The 22533-nt window shown below is 39.1% G+C and overlaps 1 long non-coding RNA gene across 2 annotated transcripts in view; it reads left to right on the forward strand.

Annotated features, from left to right (window-relative positions):
- The window catches only part of LOC150081255 (uncharacterized), a 265661-nt gene that overhangs the window by 238631 nt on the left and 4497 nt on the right, over nt 1-22533 (forward strand). The window contains exon 3 of one of the 2 annotated variants that reach the window (XR_016547285.1): nt 4643-4788. The exons of the other annotated variant lie outside the window; for it this stretch is intronic. This is a non-coding gene — a long non-coding RNA (uncharacterized LOC150081255). Of the gene's footprint in view, nt 1-4642; nt 4789-22533 lie in introns of those variants that run through there. 2 annotated transcript variants of the gene reach the window in all.

Genomic DNA, 22533 nt, shown 5'->3' on the forward strand with positions numbered 1-22533 from the left:
CATCTCAAGTAAATTGAAGTGTTCATTTAGCAACTATTCTTAGTTCTTGCTATTACTCCCCCCCCCCCCCCATTGATCTATTAGTAAAGGGTGCAGTAGATTTATCGGAAGTCGTTTCAAGGAGTCTGCCATGTATTCTATTTGCTTAGCCTTCGAAATGAAAAGAACTTATTTTTATCTAACTCTCTGTATCTGTCTATCTCTCTTCTTGTGTCTTAAGTGATAATTCTAACGCGAATGTGTAATCTTTCTCATTGACTGTACTTGTACGATCGATAAAAGCCCTCTCCACTGTTATAACTTTTAATCAAATGAAAACTTTCCTCTCCACCGGAAGGATCCTATTTCCAGCACATAAATAGTTGTAGACAGCGGTACGAAAATAAAAGAACGATAGAACGAGAAAAGAATAGAATAAGACATGTTTACAGTCTCGAATTAGAACAAGACTGCGTGAATGCTAAGACAAATAGTAGAGGAAAGAAGCGATACGGAAACGTTACAAGAAAGCATTCACTAAAATATTTAATAAATAGAGTCGAACGGAGGTGGGGAAGGAGGTTCTCCATCCCGGTGTCCTGTTTACTTAGAAATCTGTGAACGTTCCCTGATTGGATTACCATATGTTAGGTCCCACTGAGATGCACACAAGTGTTTTATTATCTGTATACAATAAAAACCAGAGGAAATAACTCCCTTCCTATGAGACTACATAATAGGGACCGCCCAAACCTTAGTCTATTGGCTACTTTCGGGAAATAAACACGAAGCAATAGGACTTAGCGATACAAACTGTTCCCGCCACACCTCCTGTGGTAGTGCCCGTGCTGAAAAACCGACAGATAACAATACACCTCGCAGTAATATAAACTCTATAGACCTAATGGGGGGGCTGAAAGGAATGTTCCACCTGAATAACAACAAGGCTGGGGTGCATACTGTGTAGGGCTCTGATTAGCCTGGGCTAACCTTCAGTGACACTGTTTTCAGAGGTTCCGTCGACGCGCGAGCTCAGGCGTAAGTTGGAGTTGCAATTCGCGAACAGACAGCTGCATAAAGCCCTGTGTGCGTGTGTGTGTTCTCTATCACAAGTAGAAGGAATTCACGAGTGGCGGGGGGTTGAGGATGGGGGTGAGAACCTTTTGTTCGCGTTCATGTAGAACAGCAATTTCTGAGCGGGCGTGTGAAAATTTTCAAACTTGTCAACAGAGATCCTGGTGAGCGCTATGAATTGGCAGACAGTCGCTAGAGCAGCGGGAGAAGATTGTCGCCTGACGGTTGTGGTTGAAAGCAATTTCTGCAACATGAACTTCACAGCCAACCCCCAAGCTTCAGCACCATATGATTAATTTTAATAAATTTCTCTTCCAATATTTTGTTTATGGAGTGTATGTCTATTTATCCATTTGTCATCGATAACAAAATAAAATCGTGTATTTTTTATTACCGCGTTTATGCTGACATTGGTATCATTAATTAGAGGAACAAAGTCAAGCTGATTTCAAAACGGTTCTTAAAAAAAAAGAAAGTAATTCTTTCAATGCTGTAATTCAATCAGTATCTCCAAGTATGATATAAGATTTTCTATTACAGTACTGTTCTATAATTGCCATCAAGCGCTCTAGTTAGAAACTTCCCGCCTCCAATTTTATTTTTCATAATGGCATCATGACATTCTACCAACTTCAGAAACCACATGTATTTCTTTCGGATTTAATGAACCGGTCATCTGGGGATGACCGGTTCGTTAAATCCGAAATACTCCAATAAATCGAGGTTTTAATGTATTGTTAAATTTCAATACTTCAGCCATGGTCCAGTTAATTAAGACTTATTAGTAGCAGTTTGTAATAGAAGTACTTGTTGCTGGAATTTGGCAGATCGATTATTCAAGTCATAGTGCACAAATGCTGACGGGTCTTCAGTTCTTATAGTTTGAAGTACGTTATGTCTTCACATGGGTTGAAGTGGAAAATTTTACGAAATGGAATGCTCGTTAATAAACTGTCTTAGTTATAATCCAGTAAGTACATGATGATCAGTGCGCTCTAGTCCATTCCGAGCCCTGTATTTTCACAAAGTATAAATCATTCACAGGCTGATTTATACTTTGTGTGCATGAAAGGGAATAACTCATTGATAAAAATTCTACTCTCCGCTTGAGATCGGCTAACTACAGCTCTGTCTGAAGAATTCCATTAGTCTTTGACGATTATAATCCAGCCTCTCCAAAGGGATGACAAGGGACTAAACTGCTATACTATCATTGAGGATGTAGTAGTCTGGGCTATTAATAGAGTAATGAAATTAAACTCAGTTTATTCGGAACATTTGAAGAAGCAACCGGGTCATGTGACTTAGGAAATATTCAAGTATGGATACTGTGGGATATACGAAAGCGGCTCCAGAAATTAAAAAAAAAAAAAAAAAAAAAAGCGCTCTCTTTAGCCACCACGTGATATCCATTTGGCATCCGCTGGAATAATTGTCTGTCTGGATTGACAGACAATTGTGGCTCTCCACGATAGCAAAGGTTGAAGGAGGTTAACGAGCGTGCATGAAAACCCACTACTAATTATTCTCTCGTTTAGGGGAAGAAAAAAAAAAAACACTAGCTTGCATGATGTGGTTTTCTCTAAACAATAACAATCTTGAAACGCAGAGATGACTAGGGTTTGAAGCATAGAGCGAAAGTGCTGCCAACTACAGTCTGGCCAAGAACCTGTTAATAAATACTCTTCGAAAAATACGGACCAATAATCAACTCTTGCGGTTAAACAGCATCACAAAATGATCCTAAGAAAGTGCAAAATTGTTTCCAAATAACCAAAACATTTTAGGAGCCCATGCCCGACAGTTGTAAGTATTCATATATCCATTATGATCAAAATGAGTCTCTGCGTTGCATAGGGTCAAACTTCATGAGTAGAGAGATCTAGTGGCAACAAATAAATGATTTTGTAAGAATAGAATAGGATTTCTTCTTGTGGCTCCAAATTCGGCAATCATATTGCTAAATTGTATTAGTAGAAAATGACCCAAAGCGAAGTGAATTCATTCATTGATATTTCCGCAGTATCTTAGCTGAATTTCTGTTGTTTCAATAAAAGCTTCACAAGGAATGCACGATTTTTGAGTGAAAAAATTATTTTTAAGTGCAGTTTTTTCCTTTCAAACCGATATACATTAGCACATCGGCTGGAAACTGTACCCATAACTGTCTTAATTGAAGCTTAGAGTAACTGTCCATATAAAAACCAACAAAGCACAAAATGTTGAATTTATATTCAATAAATAAATTATTATTATCTATTTAAATTTCGGAATCACTTCCACATTACTCACAATATGCACAGATCAAATACTGTTCAAATCATGTAATTGTTGTTTATCTACATCGACCTCAACAGACTAGTTTAATTTGGGTCACTCTGTACATATCCAACGGAATTCAGTTATTCGCATCAAACGAGGTTTAGGATACTTCGCATAACTTAATACCCGGTTATTGCAAAATGTTATACGTTTAAAGTTCTTTGTAAAATAATAAGAGGAATTTACCTCAACTGTTTAAAGTTCTTTGTAAAATAATAAGAGGAGTTTACCTCAACTGTTTAAAGTTCTTAGTAAAATAATAAGAGGAGTTTACCTCAACTGTTTAAAGTTCTTGTACTTCGGCAGACCGGGTCAGAGAAGTTTACAACAGATCAAGAATATAATTATTAACCGTATTTATCAGTCACGCTGGCTTGAACTACGGTCCACTCAAGAGCTTGCGCTACTACAGTTTCGCTTCTGATTAGTTTGCAAGAGGCTATAGTCCAGTTCTTAATAATCAATAAAAAAGTGCACAAATTCTGTTCCCAGTAAGTGAATAAGTAATTAACAAGCCTTTCCCTGTTTTTTTCTGGATTTGTGAGGATATATCTATATCCGATTTTTTTTCTTGGTTGTTGTAAGGTTTTAGGCGCATCAGCAACTTAGGCCATATTGCGCCGTATAATATGTCTGTGGACTGCATCTGTTCTATGGTCAATTTGCTTTTTGGTGGACAGAAAACCCGACTTTCCGGAAGTAGAAACCATACTATCCTTTCCTAGCACCGACTAATTCAATCCTGTTGCGAAAAAAAACCCATAAAAATTGCTGGTGTTATTGAGGGAATTCGAACTCAGGTTTTTTTCACTCGGTGTTAGAAAAAAAACTGTGATTATACCAACTGTACTATACATGAGGGAATTTTTTCTTGGAAATATCTGGTCATCTATTTTAACTACCCTTAGATAACTGGGATTCAGATATGTAACTGTATTGAATATATTTCGAAAAATAAATATTTCCAGAGTCAAAATATGTGACTTCTTCGCAGTAACAGGCTTGCCTAAACATCCCGACTCGTCATTCGCAGGCAGAAGGTTTGTTTGTTTGTTTGTTATTTGGTTTTTAGGAGCATTAGCAACTAAGGCCATACTGCTCCGGGATATGCGGTGGTCATTCCCTGACCTTTTCGCATCCTCCGTATTTGGTGGTGACGGGCTCGAACCCCGGTCTAATCAAGATGCGTGTGCTACGCACTGTTGCTCCTTCCCACCTGGCTACGGAGGCGCCCCAGCAGAAGGCTCGTGCAGGTAACCTAATACAGGAACTGAGAAGAGAATAAATTTGTTCAGATCTCTCAGAAAGGATTTTATAAGGATCTGACTTTTGAAATACACGGCATCTAGTGATAAGACTTGAGGTCTTACGGAATAAGTCTAAAACGACAACGTCTCCAATGGGAAAAAAAAAGTCTACTCATAGACTGACTAAAAAAAAACACAGTAAAAATCAAAGGTGAGTGTCATGCTGATCTCTTTTTTTGCCTTCGTTTGTAACATCATACTCGCCTGATCTTGCCTTATGTGACTTTATCATGTTCGAAAAACTGAAATCCTTTAAAAGGATCTAATTTTGAATCAACTATAGACAATCAGAGCAATGTAACTGGCCTCCTGAAACAACTCAGATAATTAAAAAAAAAAAAAAATGTTTTCTTATCGTCTGAACACAACCATATAAGTCAGCGGACTGAGGTAAACTACCCTCAGATAGCAGAGACTCAAATATGCGACGGTATTGGATATATTTCGATTAAAAAGTAAAAAAAAAAAAAAAGAACTACATCTCCAGGCAGCCAAATATGTGACTTATTCGCAGTGTTCCAGTATACTTACATGAACATTCCGAGTCGCACTCTGCAGTCAGGAGGCTCAAACAGGAATGCTGATACAATCAATTACTGTATTTAATAGTCTCGTGGACGCTAACCAAAGTTACTTAAGCGCGTGTACTACTGTACTCGGCTAGAGAAAATATCTTCAGCAAAATTTACAGATACGGCAGAGTCTTTGAGAAATATGGGTATGTGTACAGAGTGAACAGGAAAATACAATGAAGGCGACCACACCCGATAAGGATTGTTGTTAAAAAAAAAATAATAAATATATGTTTTTTATCCAGTCTGGTTACTTTATTATCAGATCTCATATCTGTGAGAGAAAGGAAGGAGAGACTTGGTGTCCAGTACGCTCCAATATATCTCCTCTATATCCTCTCCCCATGACTTGAGGAAAACCCCAAAAACTCCTTTAACGAAAGCAAAACCTTTAAACTCCCGACAACTATTTTCTTCTTCTTGTACTTTCAGTTCACGTGCAGTTTCTTCTCCCTTTCGCCATTACGGCACGTTACATTCGGCTACGGGGAATTTTCCTGTCGCCTAGCTCCATAGTAACGACTCGTAAAGCACAGGCGATGTCCCACGTTCACCAGCTAGTTATGAGTCAACCGCGAAACAGCGTGTCGAAACTAGCAACGCTGGCGAGCGCGAGCGCGGAAATCTGCACTCCGTGGCGGCCAATACGTCAAAGGTAGCGAGGCGTTAAAGGCAAAAATGGAAGTGGCGGGAAACCTCGTTGTGTCGTTTTCTGGGCAGGCGCGCCCGCACGAGCGTAGTGGTCTCCCCCTTCTCTCTTGTTCCGTCAGCGTCCACAGCTGTGTGCGTGATTTGATTTCTTGGCGATCACATCCCAGCCAAAGCACAATAAATCCTGCAAATGGCAAGCCGGAACTCATCCAAACACTATTTGTCGCAGCGTTCGGTGATGGTCAGCTCTTCAATGACCGCCGCAGCTAGCAATAATGGGGTAGGTTAGCCTATTTCGGTTTAAGCCATGCCAGCGTCGATAGCCATTAGGATGGTGCCCAGATGACTTCCCCTTTTAGTCGGCTTTGCCGTCAGTTTCGCTCTGATGCAATAATACATCGCGGTCGCTCAATGATCTACGGTCGACCTTTCGGTTAGGGAAGCAGGTGGGGACACATCTACGGTAGCCGCTGCTTTTTCCGACCACTATCAATCCACCCCCATCTTATCCCCTCACTCTTTATCCACAGTACGGGGTGTTGATAGCCTGCTCACTTACGGAATAAGATGCAGATTGAGTTGCAGTAATGCTTCGTAGTGGAAGTAATTCACCATTCAACAAAAGAGTCGCTTTTGTTTTTTTAATTATAAATAATTTAATTTCACTATTATTCTACACTTTATACAGCGATCCAACAATAAACTCAGGAAGAAGCACTTTCGATCTTTGAGACACCAGATGAAGAATGAAAGCTATATTTCAATTTCAATAAGGCATATTAGAAAAATGCACATTTTCAACAATTACGTTATACAATAACAATCAGAGAATGTCACGCATTTCAAAATTTCAATATCTTCTTAATCTCCGATTTCAAAAAAAAAAAAAAAAATGTATGGCTCGATGAACGCGTTCATTTTATTTTTATAAAAATGCGTTAAATTATTTAGATAATCAAATTAGACTTTTACATCAGTAGAATTACGACGTAACATTGTTCCAGAGAGAGAAAATCGTGTATCGTACCAATTGAACAAAAAATATTTCAGTGGCTGGTTAAAATTTCATGGACTCTTCGGTAACGAAGTCACGACACTGCTTAGCAAAGTGCTATTGACCCGATTACCATAATAATGGTATCGTGAAAAAACATTCGATGTCTGTTGCCATGCATGAACATCATCATTGCACTTGGTATCAGACAGGCGGATATCCTGGACACGCGGACACGCAGGAAGAGAAGAAGAAGAGAGTTTTTGCCAGTACCGTCGAAACTTCCTGTAAAAAACTGGGGGAGTCTCTTTAGTTCAGCGTGCACTGAGATGAAGAGGAAAAGAAGATGAGTTTGAAGGCTTTGGGGGAGGAAATGAATATCAAATATTTAAGAAGCCCGTATCTGTGTCTACTCAGTGTTGAAAAAACAACTCGCTCAGTTTGCTTGGCTGTCAATAAATCTGAAAACCAACCAGATATTTCGTACAGTCATTCAAAAAACTATGGACTCTGCCTCTCTTAAAGTACATTTATTTATTTTTTATTTAAATATTTATTCAATGATTATTACATGTTACCTAAAATATTCTAAAAAATTAAGTCCACCAAGGTTATTTAGAGCGATTTTTTCTTTTTCTTTCTTTCTCTCTCCTCTTTACAGTGTATATATACACATTGCCCTACCATTAATATCCGGACACCCCTCCATTAATGGTTAAAACAGGTCCTATGCATGCAACATGTCACAGAACCGGCTGTAAATATGCACACTGGGCTTTGAACAGACAATGGCAAAAGTGGGTATGCAAGATAACACGTTCAACAGAATTGATCACCTCAACAAATGCTAGACGCCGATTAATATGGTGCAAGGAGCGCGAATCCTGGACTGTAGAGCAGTGGAAAACGGTCCTATGGACAGGCGAGTCGAAGTTCGCACTCTACCAGTCTGATGACCGTTCCTGGGTGTGGCGAATGCCAGGGGAACAGTTCCATTCTGATTGCATCCTCCAACAATGAAGTTTGGTGGAGGCAGTGTCATGGTATGGGGCTCTTTTCATTGTTTGGCTTGAGGCCCATTAGTCGTTATCAACAACCCCATGAATGGTGTGCAATACCAGGAGATCCTGGACAATTATGCACTATCAACATTATGGAAATACTTCGGGGAAGGCCCATACCTGTATCAGCAAAAAAAAAAAAAAAAAACGCGCCATGCCAAATTGCTCGATTCGTAACAGAGTGGCTTGAGGACATGGGTGTGGAAACGTTGGATTGGCCAGCCCAGAGTCTGATCTGAACCCTATCGAGCATCTTTCGGATGTATTGGATCATCGGGTACGTGCACGTCGAGCCGACCGGGCTAGCCGGGTGGGTAAAGTGCCTGCTTGGTAACCCAAAGGTCGCGGGTTCGATTCCTGCTTCGGGCTTGGATCAAACTACTGCAAAAAAAAAACCTTGGGAGGTGCATTATGTCCACAGAAGCCTATGCGCCAACAACTACCAAAAAAGTTAAAAAAAAAAAAAAAAGTGCACGTCGAAATCGCCCAAAGGACAAGGCCGAACTGGTGGCTGCGTTAAAGGCCGAGTGGAGGAACATATCACCCGACATTTATAAAAAGCTGGGTGAGAGTATGCCGCGAAGATTGAAGGCCGTCATAAAAGCAAAAGGGTAGTGTATATATATATTTTTTTTTCTTTCTTTATTGTTATACAAAAGATGGTTAGTAAATTCTAAGGATGGTCACAGTAAGGTGCTGCTGTTGCGATACTCGACAAAATTGCCAGTACATGTTAATTCGTGTTTCTTCATCTACGTTAAAAAAAAAAAAAAAAAAAAAAAAAAATCCTCCCTACTCACCCGATTGGGATCAATCTGACTTCCTTTTATACCCACGTATCCAAACTTTGCTGAAAGGAACAATTGGGTCCTTGAAGAAATCTAGCAGCGTACATCGAAATACTGAAATCGCTATTAGTAAATGAGTTATAAAAATATTCTAATTGTGGCAAAGGAGATACTTGTTTTTCTATTTCTCTCTGAATATATATTAAAATTCTTTAGTTCTCAGTCTTTCATTCTCTGAATATTTGTGATTCTGTTTCTTAAAGGATAGGAGTGCAACAGGTGGGTGGAACTTGTGTAATAGTATAAGAGATATTTAATTAATTTATTTATTAGTTGTTTTTTTTTTTTTTTTTTACTTCAATGGAGTTGAGTTCACAGTTTTATTCTTGTAACATATTCCCCTTAATACACAAAAGGTTTTCACGGTTTTAGCAGCACAATTATGCTATCAATTCATATTTAGAAATCAAAGTGCCGCATTCTCACTGAAAGAATGGATTTAAAACAGCTTTTGTCCTGTTGTCAACACTAAAGATCGGGATAATGGAATGACAAACAAAAAAAAAAAAAAAAAAAACCGATAATGGAATGACAAACAAAAAGGTTTATATTCGGTTTCCAAGCTTAGAAGTTACCTTTTGTAAGAATCGTACACCTAACACACAGTTAACACGTCAACAGAGTCATATGGAAAGGGGGTAAAATAGAATGATTTCAAACTTGATTCGTATTGTGCGAAAAGTAGAGTTTCAGTAATTGTTTCTCGCCCTTTCAGCAAGAGGGCAGTGACGTCGTTTTTGTAAGTTAACAACCAGCAGGGTTTTCAATAGTGTCATTCGATTCGAATCTCTCTGTCTCTCTCTCTCTCTCTCTCTCTAGCTGGTCTGGGTAAGGGCCCATTTTTTCAGCACTCTCATCTCCGCCCCTTGCATCTGGCGATCAGAAACAACACGAGAAACGCGGAATCCGCGTCCGGCTCAGTTGGCATGAACAGGTGTTTGCACTAGAATGGAATTGACTTGAAAGCTTTATCTTGTTCCGATCACCAAGGAAACCCGACGCCTAGGAAGAGCAAAAAAATACTGCATCAGTTCCGGCAACACAGAGGGTCTTGATTAAACCGGCGGACCTTTGTGATTACATGCAAATGAAGGGTGGGGGGGACTACAGAGCCAGTCTGGCGCGCGCAAGGACGACTGAAGCGCAATGAGGTGAGGGAGGGGGGGGGAATCAATTCCCTAAATCAAACAGACAAAGCGAAGGTTGCTTTGTGTATAGTAGAAACGCGCGGGGGGAAAGCAGGGTTCTGAAATGGGGAGGACCTGACCAGTGGTGTTCTTTGTCGTCTGTATAACACCGGTGATTGACCTATTGTACTGATGTGTGCAGAATCCTGGAGTCGAGAGTACAAAGTAATGTTTTGAGTGAGAACTTTTTTTTTTTCACCTACGAGACATTTACCAGTAAAGCAGAAAAAACTTTCTAAGAAGTTTGTCTTAAGTCCCCCTCCCTCATCCTCTTGTATATCAGCACATGATTTAGGGCTTGGAGCCCTTCTCCTATCAATGGGGCCTGATATCTGTAGTTAGAAATTCAAAACACAACACTGAGATCTAAGCGTATACCTAGTTTGCAGTTTTTAAATTCAGCAGAGGTTTCACTTTAACAGTGTCATAACCCTTATAAATTTCGATCAACATGTGGACCGACCTTTCAGAATCGATTTGGGACCTGAAAACAATGACAAAAACAAAACACATGCTCGAAACTGCTTTGTTTCCGGGTTATAGTCCATTTCTGTGTTAACAAGTGGCCGGGGTAGGCACAAAATAATTATTTGTCATGTTCCGGTATGCATAATCTGAATTTATTTTGAAAGGACATTTCACTAATCGTAATCGTAACTTATTACTGTAAAATTAGTTCTAAGTGCATTTCCATGAAAAAAAAAATAAAATAAAACCTTTTTGTTATTAAGTGATAGTGTACATTAGCGAGATTGGATGCTTATTGATAGCGAGAAATGACGATGCATGACAGACATCTCATGCATGGACTTTCGGAGTGTAAAATGGCATATCAAAAAACGTCTGCACGCAGAAAGGTCTCCGAATCGCCGTCTGCTACATAAGAAGACCTTTCAGAGACAGACAAACGTCTTGGCGATACTGGATGACTCCAAAGGAAAAGCAATCGAAAGAAATTCATGAGACCAATGCAATATGCATGGGGGGATTGCCCATCCTATAATATTGTTGCGGATTGGGGATGCAGACAGTTCAAGTGAGGATTCGTGGTGATACAGAAATCCAGAGCATCCAACAATTGCTGCTGTGGAGGAAAAAGAAGAAGACGAAGGAGAGGATGCGAAGATGATGAAGGAACTGGCCATGGACGATCACCACATAAAATTCATAAATTGGCTCATGAAATCCAGCTCAGTATTTGGACTGTGTTAAATATCATGCAGACCACTTGTGCATGCAAAAGGTTTCTGCCCGATGGATACCAAACCATCACCTAAACCATCAAGGCATTCCAGAAGCGAAAGGCAGAACTATGCACAACAACTTTCGAACGATATACAGCAATGACCTCGTTTCCTTGCTAGTAAAATATTCAACAGAGAAATGTGTTGGTGAAGAAACCAAGAAACGTTCCAAACAATGGAAGCATTTTCCCATCGCCTCCAAAGAAAGCATGGGTGCACGTATCTGCTGGAAAGATAATGCTATTGGTTTTCTGTGTCCAGTGTGGTGTGATTCTTACCAACAAGGATTGCATGCCAGTGATAACTGAAAATTTTCAGTGGCCGCCTTATTCTTTTCACCCTGCCCATATTTTTTTATTTCTTCCCTTTTATATCCCTGAAGTCTATTTTCAATTACTCATATTTCTGATGATGACAGTTATTTCTTATTTGAGTCATAGTTTTAAAGGAAACCAGAGGTATCCCACAAAAGAGCCTCCTGAAGTGTATCGATTCGTGGAAGAATATCTCCCTAGCAGATGGGTAGGTAGAAAAACTACTAATAAATGTACTTAGAAAAGTAGCGATCTTTCCTGACAGAAGATCAGGAAAGTTCGCTACTGGGCAACTTTTGAAACTCGCTTTTTATTCCATAAAACAGGCAACCGACCACTCAGTTTACAGACATAGCATTTTGACACCTTATTGCCTAAGTTTTCCCGGTGACAATTTTAAAAAATAACAACTAACAAGGTATTCAACTTTCCCATTGTTTTTTGTGATTAAGAAGTTTCCATCCCAGTTTAATATACGACTTTCTATTTCTTTACCCAGCAAACGATCACTAATCTTCAACATACCGCGCACGCGCCGTAGTTCACCTACATTTGCTTCGATTTGCATAACGATTCGCTGGTCATAATGTTTTGGCTAATCGGTACTCTTAAACACAATTTTACTATATATTGTAATCACAGTAACAAGTATTTACATCGCGACAGGGTGTCGCCTGAAATATTTAAACGAATGCGACAATTCCCGCTTAGAACCGCTTTTGTATTTTGCATTTGTGCCTTGCTGGTTATCACTGATCAATCAAAATCACCGGGGCTTTCAAAAAACTGAAAGCGGACCAAGGAAGATATACGTATACATGGTGCTGGAAAATCCCCATCAAATCGATGCAGCTCTTGGGCAGCTCTATATGATTCCATTCTCGTCTGCCACAATCGGAAGTACACCTGGAACTCTTTACTCATTGGATTTTAGTGACCTCGACGTAAGCTGTTAGACTTCCTTCAAAGACCTAAAATGTGTTCCTTTCAGCGAAGTTTTGATACTTGGGAACAGAAAGAAGTCAGATAGATCCAAATCAGGAGAGCAAGGAAAATGTTCCATCTGAAGGTACAGTTTTTGTCACAAATTGTGTTTCACTGATAACGTAGTGTGAGATCAATAGGGTGTCATAATGCATCATCCACTTTCCCAGCGATAATTTGCACCTTTTGGGCAACAACATTTCCCCTCAAACGCTTCAGAACTTGAAGGTAAAATATCTGATTGGCAGTGTGCCTTGGGTGAATGAATTCTGAGTGGACAATAAATTTTTATTTCTTTTATCAAATAAAAAAGATGAGCAAGGAAAGTCTTCCATCGTTTGCTCTGACTTTCCGTCACGAGATTAAAAAAAAAAAAAAAAATATGATATTAGAGTCACCCGTAATTGATTAAATATACCCATATATATGTATTTTGTCCGTAAATTGCGTGCGTTCTCTGGTCGATTTGCCTGTTTTGCTGGACGAAAAGCCCCAGTTTCTGGGGGGAAAACTGAGCCAGGAAGTGAAAAAAGCCCATTAAAGTTCCTCGCGTCATCGACGGGAGTTAAACTCGGGCCTTTTTCACCTGGTGTGGGGAAGACGGTGACGATACCACTGTGCTACTGCGCAGACCGTCACGGGATCATAATGAAATATCCAATTTCGTCCCCTTGAGTTTTTTTTCTGCTTGAATTTTGTCCAAAAGATTGAGGAATTTATTCTCGCCTTAATCGCCGTTCAAGAATAAAGTTTGTTTCCCCCATCTTCTTACAACCCTTCATCATTTCAAGAATGAGTTAAAATTTTACGAATACCTTTCCATTTTCGATCGTTACAAAGTTCACGCACCTTAACATTTTCATTATTTCCGCTGTGGTCGAATGGACAGATCGCCAATCGTCATAGACGTTCTCTTCCTTCAAAAAATCGTGCTGTTTGAAAACCATTACAATGCGAGCTCCCCATACATTTTGTAACAATTCTGAATTATCGGAAGAAGTTTCCCCAATTAAACCTAAAATTTCAGGTTCACATGCCGTTCCATAAAGTTTCAGATACTTTCATTATCTGAAAAAATAAATCACTTTAATTTAATATTATGAGATACAAGTCGAACTTATTAAATTCGGCAACTGAGCGACCTGATCATTGCCAAATCTTGGAATTTTCTGGTGGTTATACTACTGTCACGATTTTAAATGAAGACAATATTGCAATAGTCTTTGTGCTCAGGCTGGAACATATCCGATATCACGAGTTGTCTTGATATTGCACTACTTTAAAAAAAAATTACATCAGCGAAAGACAATCCTGCCATTTATTTGAAGGACCATTTATGATAACGGGCCAGTAAGTCCCGAAACTGGTTTTCATAGGCTTTCAAAAGTGTTTCATCTTGTGATTAAACGAGAGAGAGTAGCATTTCAGTGATGTCATTTGATGTTAATTAAACTAATATAAGCTATCCGTTAGAGATCGGTATTAAACAGAAACGATATTTTTCAGTTTAAAGCAATTGTTTCCAACAGTTTAATTTACTACTCGGCAGTGAAAGTTACCAAATGAGCAGATTTATCTAAAATTACCAAATGAGCAGATTTATCTAAAATTACCCAATGAGCAGATTTATCTAAAATGTGCGTAGGTAAACACATATAATATGTTATGCGGCTCCAAACTCCACCGTGGTACACTATTATAAAACAGAAACTCTGCAGAAAGGCCAGATATGTGTGTGATGCTATTAGCATTAGCAGAGGCATATGATGCAAGAAAGCAAGCTTATAGAGCAACAGCCAAAAAAAAAAAAAAAAAATCTTCCCATTTCACCCATCCGGTCACCAAATGTTTGTCTAGTTCAGCCTTAAATTTATTTAAGCTATCAACTTCCACAACAACAGATGGAAGTCTGTTCCAGCAATCAACTACCCGCTGGCTAAAGGCAAACTTCCGCACATCTATTATACAAATGTCTTTCCTCAATTTGAATGTATGTCCCCTCAGGTTCTTAATCTGAGCAAGCGGATCAATCAAATCACCTCGCAGGTGCCTAGTCTCTAGATGCTGCAACTTGCAGAACTTAAACCTTTCTTCGTAAGCGCACCCCTTTTTACCTCTCACCAATCTTGTTGCCCTTTTCTGTACCTTTCTAGCAACTCTGCATCCTTCCTAAAATGAGGCCTCCAGATCTGTACGCAGTACTCAAGGTGTGGCCTGCCCATTGCCTTATACAAAGGGATAATCACCTTCTTGTCTCTGCTAGCAAAATTCTGAAGAAGAAGAAGAACTCTTTATGCATACAAAACCCACATGCCGTACACAATACCCTTCACGGCTACAAGCCAGGGGTTATTAATATATATCAATATATGTGAATGATATATTCCTATATATCATTCACAAAACTCCATGATCTGCTCTGGCAGCCCGTCTTCACTGCTCAGAAAACTTCATATCTGACTGCACAATTACTCCCAGGTCCTTTTCATTCTCCACATCCCTGAGTGTAATACCACACAGTTGGTACGTTTCTCTTGGGTTACTGCTACCCATATGCAGTACTTTGCATTTATCAATGTTAAGCTTCAGTTGTTACTTGTCGGCCCATCTGCCTAATTTTTCTAGCTCCTGTTGCAGTTGCATACTGTCTTTACTGTCATTAAAAACATTGCCAACCTTTGTATCATCTGCAAACTTGGACATTAAGCCTGATATACCTTCATCGATATCATAGATAAATACATAAAACAACAATGGGCCCAGCACCGAACCCTGGGAGACTCCACTAAAACCATTAGTCCACGTAGAGCAGTGTCCATTTATTACCACTCTCTGCTGTCTCCCACTCAACCATCCCTTTATCCATTGCAGCAACTTGCCCTTAATGCCATACCACTCCAATTTGTACAGCAGTTTATGCTGTGCATATGTTGTTATGTTGTTTAGGTGTTTCTGGACACTTTGCTATCAGGAAGCAACAAGCACCAAGGAGGTGCGTCCTGATACCTGTCTACGCCACGAGGAGGTGGGCCACAACTAAGCGTGAACCGCAGCAAACCTCAAGTGTCACGTACTGAATGTCCAAACCATTCAAAAAATGATCAAATAATAATAAAATGATAAAAATAAAAGGAATTAAAAATTTCAAAATAAATAAATGAAATGAAATAAAATTAAGAAAAATAACATAAAAATAAGGAATTGATAACAAACTACCAAAAAAAATCTAAAAAAAAAAAAAACATAAAAATAAAAAATAAAAAAATAAAATAAATCCCGCAGCAGTGCGAGGCTGGTGCCAGCAATGAGAAACAACAGAGGAAAGAATAAAAAGTTAAAAAGTAAACAGTTGATAGAGAGAGAAACAGAAAAGACTTGAATTAAAAGGATATAGAGGGAAGAGATAAAGATTCCACACAGGATAACCTGTGTGGAATATTTATCTTTAAGCCAGATGTGTAGTAAATATTATGCTTGTGTACTTCGTGTATGTTTTGTTGTTGTGTTGTTCTGGCCGTTTGGCTACCCAGAAGCAGCAATCACTAGAAAAGCTGCTTCCAGGTACTCGTCCCATAACCACGGGAAGGTAGGTCAGTCTTACTATCTACACTGTAGGACCCCAAGTGAACGAATCCTTGACACCCACTGCATGCAGTAGAGCAAGACATGCAGTGGGAAAGAATTCTGGTGGCCTAAGCCAGGATAAAAAAAAAATTAATATGGACATATGAAAAGAACATACTGCCACAGTTACAGAGGGGAGAATCAGACAGGTTAAACATAGCAAGTTTAGCGCAACGGGAACCGTGGTCAGTTAGAAGAAAAAGAGTATGGAGACTCGGACTGAACCATTTTAGAGGAAATATACGTATACGTAAATATGATGTACATGGACGTAAATTATTGGCATATCAAGCTGATAAGTGCAGTAGAACGTCCAATAACATGCTGGTTACCGCCCCGATTTAGGGATCCGAAGGTGCTATATTTTTTTAAAATGTGTTAGCACGCAAACAAAACTGAACGGTGAGTGACGATCTAAGAGTATGAAAAGCCTTCAACACGCATAAGGGCACTTTATGTACAGCCGACAAACAGTCTCCGGTCGTCTTGATGAAGAATCGTGTTTCTGTTTGAGATTCAGTGACGGCTGTATGCGGGTCTGACGACACGCTGGGGACAGAGGTAATCCAACCTGAATGTCTCTCCATACCTGGAATTAGGTATGGGGAACCATCAGTTACAATCGCCGTTCACCTCTGGTTATTATTGATTGCACGTTGACGGAAAGAAGTTATGTTGAAAGCATTCAAAGACCAATGTTTCTGTTCTTTCCATGCGCTGTACTAAAGTAAGTACATCCATTTGTCCTCCTGTTCTGACGTTCTTCTGATGCCACCAGAGCCCTGAGTACCTTCTTATACCTATTGTTGCCAATAGCGTTCGGGTATCACGACCCACACGAACGGAAATTTTCCATGGTGACCATTCAGGTTCTGAAAATCCAATAATCCGAACCCTTGCAATGTCCGTCAGCTGTACATAATAGCATCGCCTTATTCGTCAAAGGCAATGCATACTCTTAGACGGTCATTCGTTCATCGTTATGTTCGCGAACTTTGTAGCACCTTCAGGTCCTCCGTCACAGGGGTACTGGACGTTCTCCTGCACAAATCAACTTGATATGCTAATCGTTTATGTCCATGTACGTCACAATTATGCATGCAAATTTTTACGTAAATACGCCGATCATTTCTAAATTATAGCAATTTCGATGAGGGACAGAGCATTTTAACTCCGAAGAAAGGTGAAATTATCTCTCAAATGAATAAAAACCAAGTAAAGGCAGTGTATCACTGCCACGTTACTAGCTAATCAAAGGAAGCAGTGAAACTTGAATCATGGAAAATACTCCAATCACTGATTCATGGTAAAAAGCACACTTCACTAGAAGACGAAGAGCACTTGGAAGTTATTCCTACAAGAATTACAAAATGCATTCAACCATTGGATGATAATTTCTTCAACACTTCATTATTATCATAGGAAAAACTGGGGAGACGAATTCAGATATTCTCCGTATCAGAAAATCTGTACCCCCCTAAAAGTTAATCTTGATTTATCTGAAGTTTCGTATGTAAATAAGAAAGAAAAGACAAGAAATGATCAAACTCTCAGGTCAAATTATCTTTATTTAATATACAAACCTGTATGTATATCAGTACAAAGTGCAATCCCTCCTGGGAACTCTTTGTCTTTACAATGAGTCAAAAAGATACTGATATACTTGAGGAATATTCCTCCGTGCCTGGAAATAGTTAGAGGCATTATCAAAGGAAATATGGATCAAGGAGAAGTGTACGAATAAAGATGGGGAGAAAGGTTATTGAGAGTGTTGGAATTGGTGAAAAATTTCGAGGAAGGAGAGCAGAAATTCATTAATAAGATAGAGGAAAGTTGTGTTAGGTTTGTGATGAGAATAAATATTGAGAAAACAAAGGTTATGAGAGTAGGAAGAAAAGGTGTGAGTTGAATATTCACATTGTAGGAGAGAAAACAGAACAGGTGAGAGAGCATAGGTATTTGGGAAGCAATGAGTAAAAAAGGTTTTGAGAAGCGAAGAAGAAGAATATCATGTGGTAAATCAGCGATCAGTTTAAGGAAAATATTGGTAAGATGTCTGGTATGGAGTGTGGTACTTTATGGAGCAGAGAATGGAATATATTAAAAGATCATAAAGTTACAAAAGATGAGATGGGTGAATAAACTGAGAAATTAAGAGTTTTTAAAAAAGGGTGGGCTAGACGAGATGTTTTACTGAAAAGAGTAGAACGTGGAAGAGAAACTGGATTGGACATGTGTTGAAAGGTTGATGACGACGTAATGGAGGAAAAGGTTGAGGGGAGCAGGCCCAGAGTGAGATTCAGAAAACTATGATAGATTAATTGAGAGCGAAGGTGGATATGGAGAAATGAAGAAGATGGCTGAGGACAGGGATATGTGTGCAGCACTGGTTGTTGAGTGTATGCCTAGACCTGCCCTTGGCAGGTCACTGATAATGATGATGATGATAATTATCATTATTCTTTGGTCGATTTGCTGTTCGTCGGGCAAAAAACATACAGTCCTCCCCTGAAACTGACTAACTTAGCCACGTAGCCAAGAAGACCATAAACATTCCTCGCGTCATTGACGGGATTCGAACTCAAGATTTCTCTACTAATTGCTTTAATACAAATTAACAGGCTCTAAATGAATATTCTTAAACTGTTTTCATTAGTTCTCACGGTAGCACAGTGGTTATAATCACCATCCTCCCACACCGTATGGAAATGGTGTTGTTTTGAGTCCCGTTAATGAGGCGAGGAACTTTTAAGGGTCTTTCTCATACTGTGGCTGACCTAGTTAGTCTTAGACACGGATAGCAAGACTCAACTTTAATCTAAGAAATCTAGGACTTTCAGAAAATTCCGTCTTATTTTTTTTATTCAAATATTTCGCACGTTCTAAAATACTTCCATTGAAAACACTATACATTTCAATTTAATAGAGTTACGCGTCACTTTCAATGAATTTGATCTTGACCCATTTTGTCCAAATGGAGTTTTTAAGAAACATATTATAAATATATTTTCAGGCACAAAAATTGATAAATAAATATCTAACCTGATTTTTTCCGTATTTTTCTAATATACTAGCAATTTATAATCTGTCTTTAATGTAACACTGACAATTTCATTATCTACAATTAGCTAGTTTCTCAACCCTTAGGATAAATACCTGCTTAATGCAGATATTTATCCTAAATTTGACATTAAAAATTAATGTCCAATTAAAAAAATTTAGTCACCATTAGGTGATTTATTTAGAATAAATTTGGACTACCTGATAGTGGCTCCGTACAATAAGTTAAAATATCAATATCAGTAATCTTAACAGAATATGAAATTACTTATTTCCAATCGATCTGAGGAACTGGAAAATGAATACCATAGGGCCTTACACAGCCTTTCCAACTGCTTGGCGTCCCGTTTCGTCTTCACAGGGCCAACTGGCTTCAAAAGAAAAAATAACACGGCAGTCTGGCCCTAGCAGGTAGCACAAGTTGCTATAATTACCATCGTCCCAAACTGGGCGAAAACGGCCTGGGTTCAAATCCCGTCAATGATGGGAGAAACTTTTATGGGCTTTTTACAACGTGGCTGAATTAGTGGGCCTCATGCAAGAGTTGTGCTGTGTTCCCCCGCTCGGAAATTCGGATATTTTACTCACCAAACAGTAAACCGAACGAGAAACATACTCAGTTACGGAAGCCTCATAGCCTTAGTTCTTTTGACACTTAGCACACACTTAATACCTCAACTTATGCTATTATTACTAAATTCTGTTAAAACTTCATAAAAAATTATCTATACATCTTTCTGTTCTTAAAATTAAATTGGCTATCAGACGCCAAACCCAGATACGTATTACCTAATAATAAGAAAATTTAATTAATTAATTTATTTATTTAAAGCGTTTCCAATATTAATCTTTAAAATATTTTCCTAAAACATTACAACAGTCTATTGGAATTCGAATCGTAAAATGGCATTCCTGACCCTTTCAACTAAACTTTTAATATCGATTGTTCGCAAACCTTAGGGAAAATTTCGCTCCTTAGATGTTAAAAATCCTAAAATTAAAAGACCTAAACATAAGGTTTTAGATAAAATAATCGCGTTCGCATCATATTATATGCATATTGTTTTCACCATGCCCGTCAGGTCCTCGTGGGAAGCACCGTTGGTATAATCATTGTGGTCCTCATACCGGGTGGAAAAGACCTCAGTTCGAATCCCCTCAATGACGCGAGGAATTTTTATGGATTTTTTCACAACGTGGCTGAGTTAGTCGCTCTCAGGCGAGGGTAGTATCGTTTATTCTCCTGGAAACTTGGGGTTCTCGTCCAGCAAATAGCAAATCGACCACAGAATTTACAGACATATTATATACGGCACAATATGGCCAAGTTGCCGATGCGTCTAAATCCCTACACCAACAATCCGTCCGCAAATAACAGAGCGACTCCCAGTGGACGGATTTTCATGTACTTGGACTTGTTAAAAATATTTGTCTAGCTATTTCAAATTTCATTAAAATCAGACAAATATAAATCGGGAACCCCTCCGCGCACGTTTCGAATGTATTATAATGCAAGACTAGTGAACGTAGTGTCGCTTGTGAAGACATATAAGAGTACATTTGTGAACACATATATATATATAGAGAGAGAGAGAGAAAAGAGACTTGAAAAAGAGTAAGAAATCTTTATTGCAATAATAATGATAATAATAATAATAATAATAATGATACAATTCGATAGATTGCAATTTTGCCCTTCACGGCCACCAGGCCAGGGGTTAACAGTAATAATACAATATAAATAGGGAACATTGATATATAAAACATAGGAAATGCATATGCGGAAGTACAATTCCAAACTCCAAGTATCGTACAGTTATTTACAATACAATATATAAAGAAGATATTGGCGGAAACAGATAATTTCATATACATATAGTAGTATAAACAGGCAACGTTCTTTGCGCTGAACAGAAGTAGTTAGTCCATCATTACTAACTGTCATACTGAAGAGTTAGTATGCTGTCTTCACATCAGGTGTTATTGATGGCTTGCAGCATTAAGACGAGCTTCGAGGAGAAGGATCAGGGACAGGGAAGTACAATTCAAGGATGCGACATCTGTATTCCCTGTCAGAAGCGAACTTGTTAAGGTCAGCATCCAAGGACTGGGCACACGAAAGTAGCTGAAAAGGCAGAAACCTATCAGATAGGTGGAGACGGCTGTGATGTGGGCATAGAGTTGGAGTCGCTCTGAGGGAAGACTGAGGGATTCTCCATGAGCACAGGTCCCAGAATGATGGTGCCGAAATCTCGCCAACCATCATTTTGATAGTCGTGGTAAGACGTTTCACCCAAATCAGCGTGGGGAGCCTGTGAATCTGAATCAAGCTGGCCATTTCAGTTGTCCTTAGCTGTGGGGGAAGTTGGTGTTTGTTTATGGCCCATTTTAAGAGCCAGTACTCAGCAGAAAAAAGTGGCCTGATTGTGCTAGTGGCAGCTGATGCCCATATCTCTGCAGCATATAAAAGCGGAGAGTATACAGTGGTTTTTATATATTTTCTAGTAGTTGTGACTTCATTTATATAATGTAGATGCTGTTTGGCAATCCATCGGAGTCGAGCTGCCAGGGTGAGGAGCTTGTCTATATGGTAACTGAAGCAGAGCTTAGGATCAAACACAACCCCGAGATCAGTATGCTTATTGACGATGGGAATTGGAGAATTACACAGAATGGGCTGAATACAAGAAGGCGTTTTCTTTAAAGAGAATATCATAAATTCAGATTTCTCTGGGTTTATTTTTAATCCGAACTGGTTGAGGTAGTTTTCAATTTCAGTCAGTGTAGTATTAATTGATCCTGTTATCATGAGAAGATCATCGTATGGAGAAATCGGTGTGAGGAGCTTTATATCATCTGCATAACATAAGATATCATACCTGGACTCAACAAGTGGAGAGATAAGTGCTGTGAACAAGAGCCCAGATAAGACACCACCCTGTGGCACGCCTGAAGAGATACTTCGCTCATATATGTGCCCATGGACAATAAGCTGGATTATTCTGTTTCGAAGGAGTGACGTGAGGAACTGTAGAGTATCTCCCTTGATCTGGTAGTGGTCAGAAAGTAGCTTCAGCATTGCAGGAACGTTTATAGAGTCGAAAGCTGCTTCAAGGTCTACATAGGTGACTGCAAGCTCTGCTTGGGATTCAAATGCAGAGAGGATAGAGCTGGTGGTGGCTAAGAGGTTAGTCACAGTGGATCTATGAGGAAGGGAATAATGGATTTGAGGAGGCTGATGTGGAAGACATCAGCCTCCTCATCAGTGGAAGATATGGGAGAAGAGTAATAAATATTATACAGTTGTAATTA

This window comes from Mastigoproctus giganteus, chromosome 8 (assembly GCF_048544385.1).
Source record: "Mastigoproctus giganteus isolate SK-2022 chromosome 8, ASM4854438v1, whole genome shotgun sequence".
NCBI classification, from domain to species: Eukaryota; Metazoa; Arthropoda; class Arachnida; order Uropygi; family Thelyphonidae; genus Mastigoproctus; species Mastigoproctus giganteus.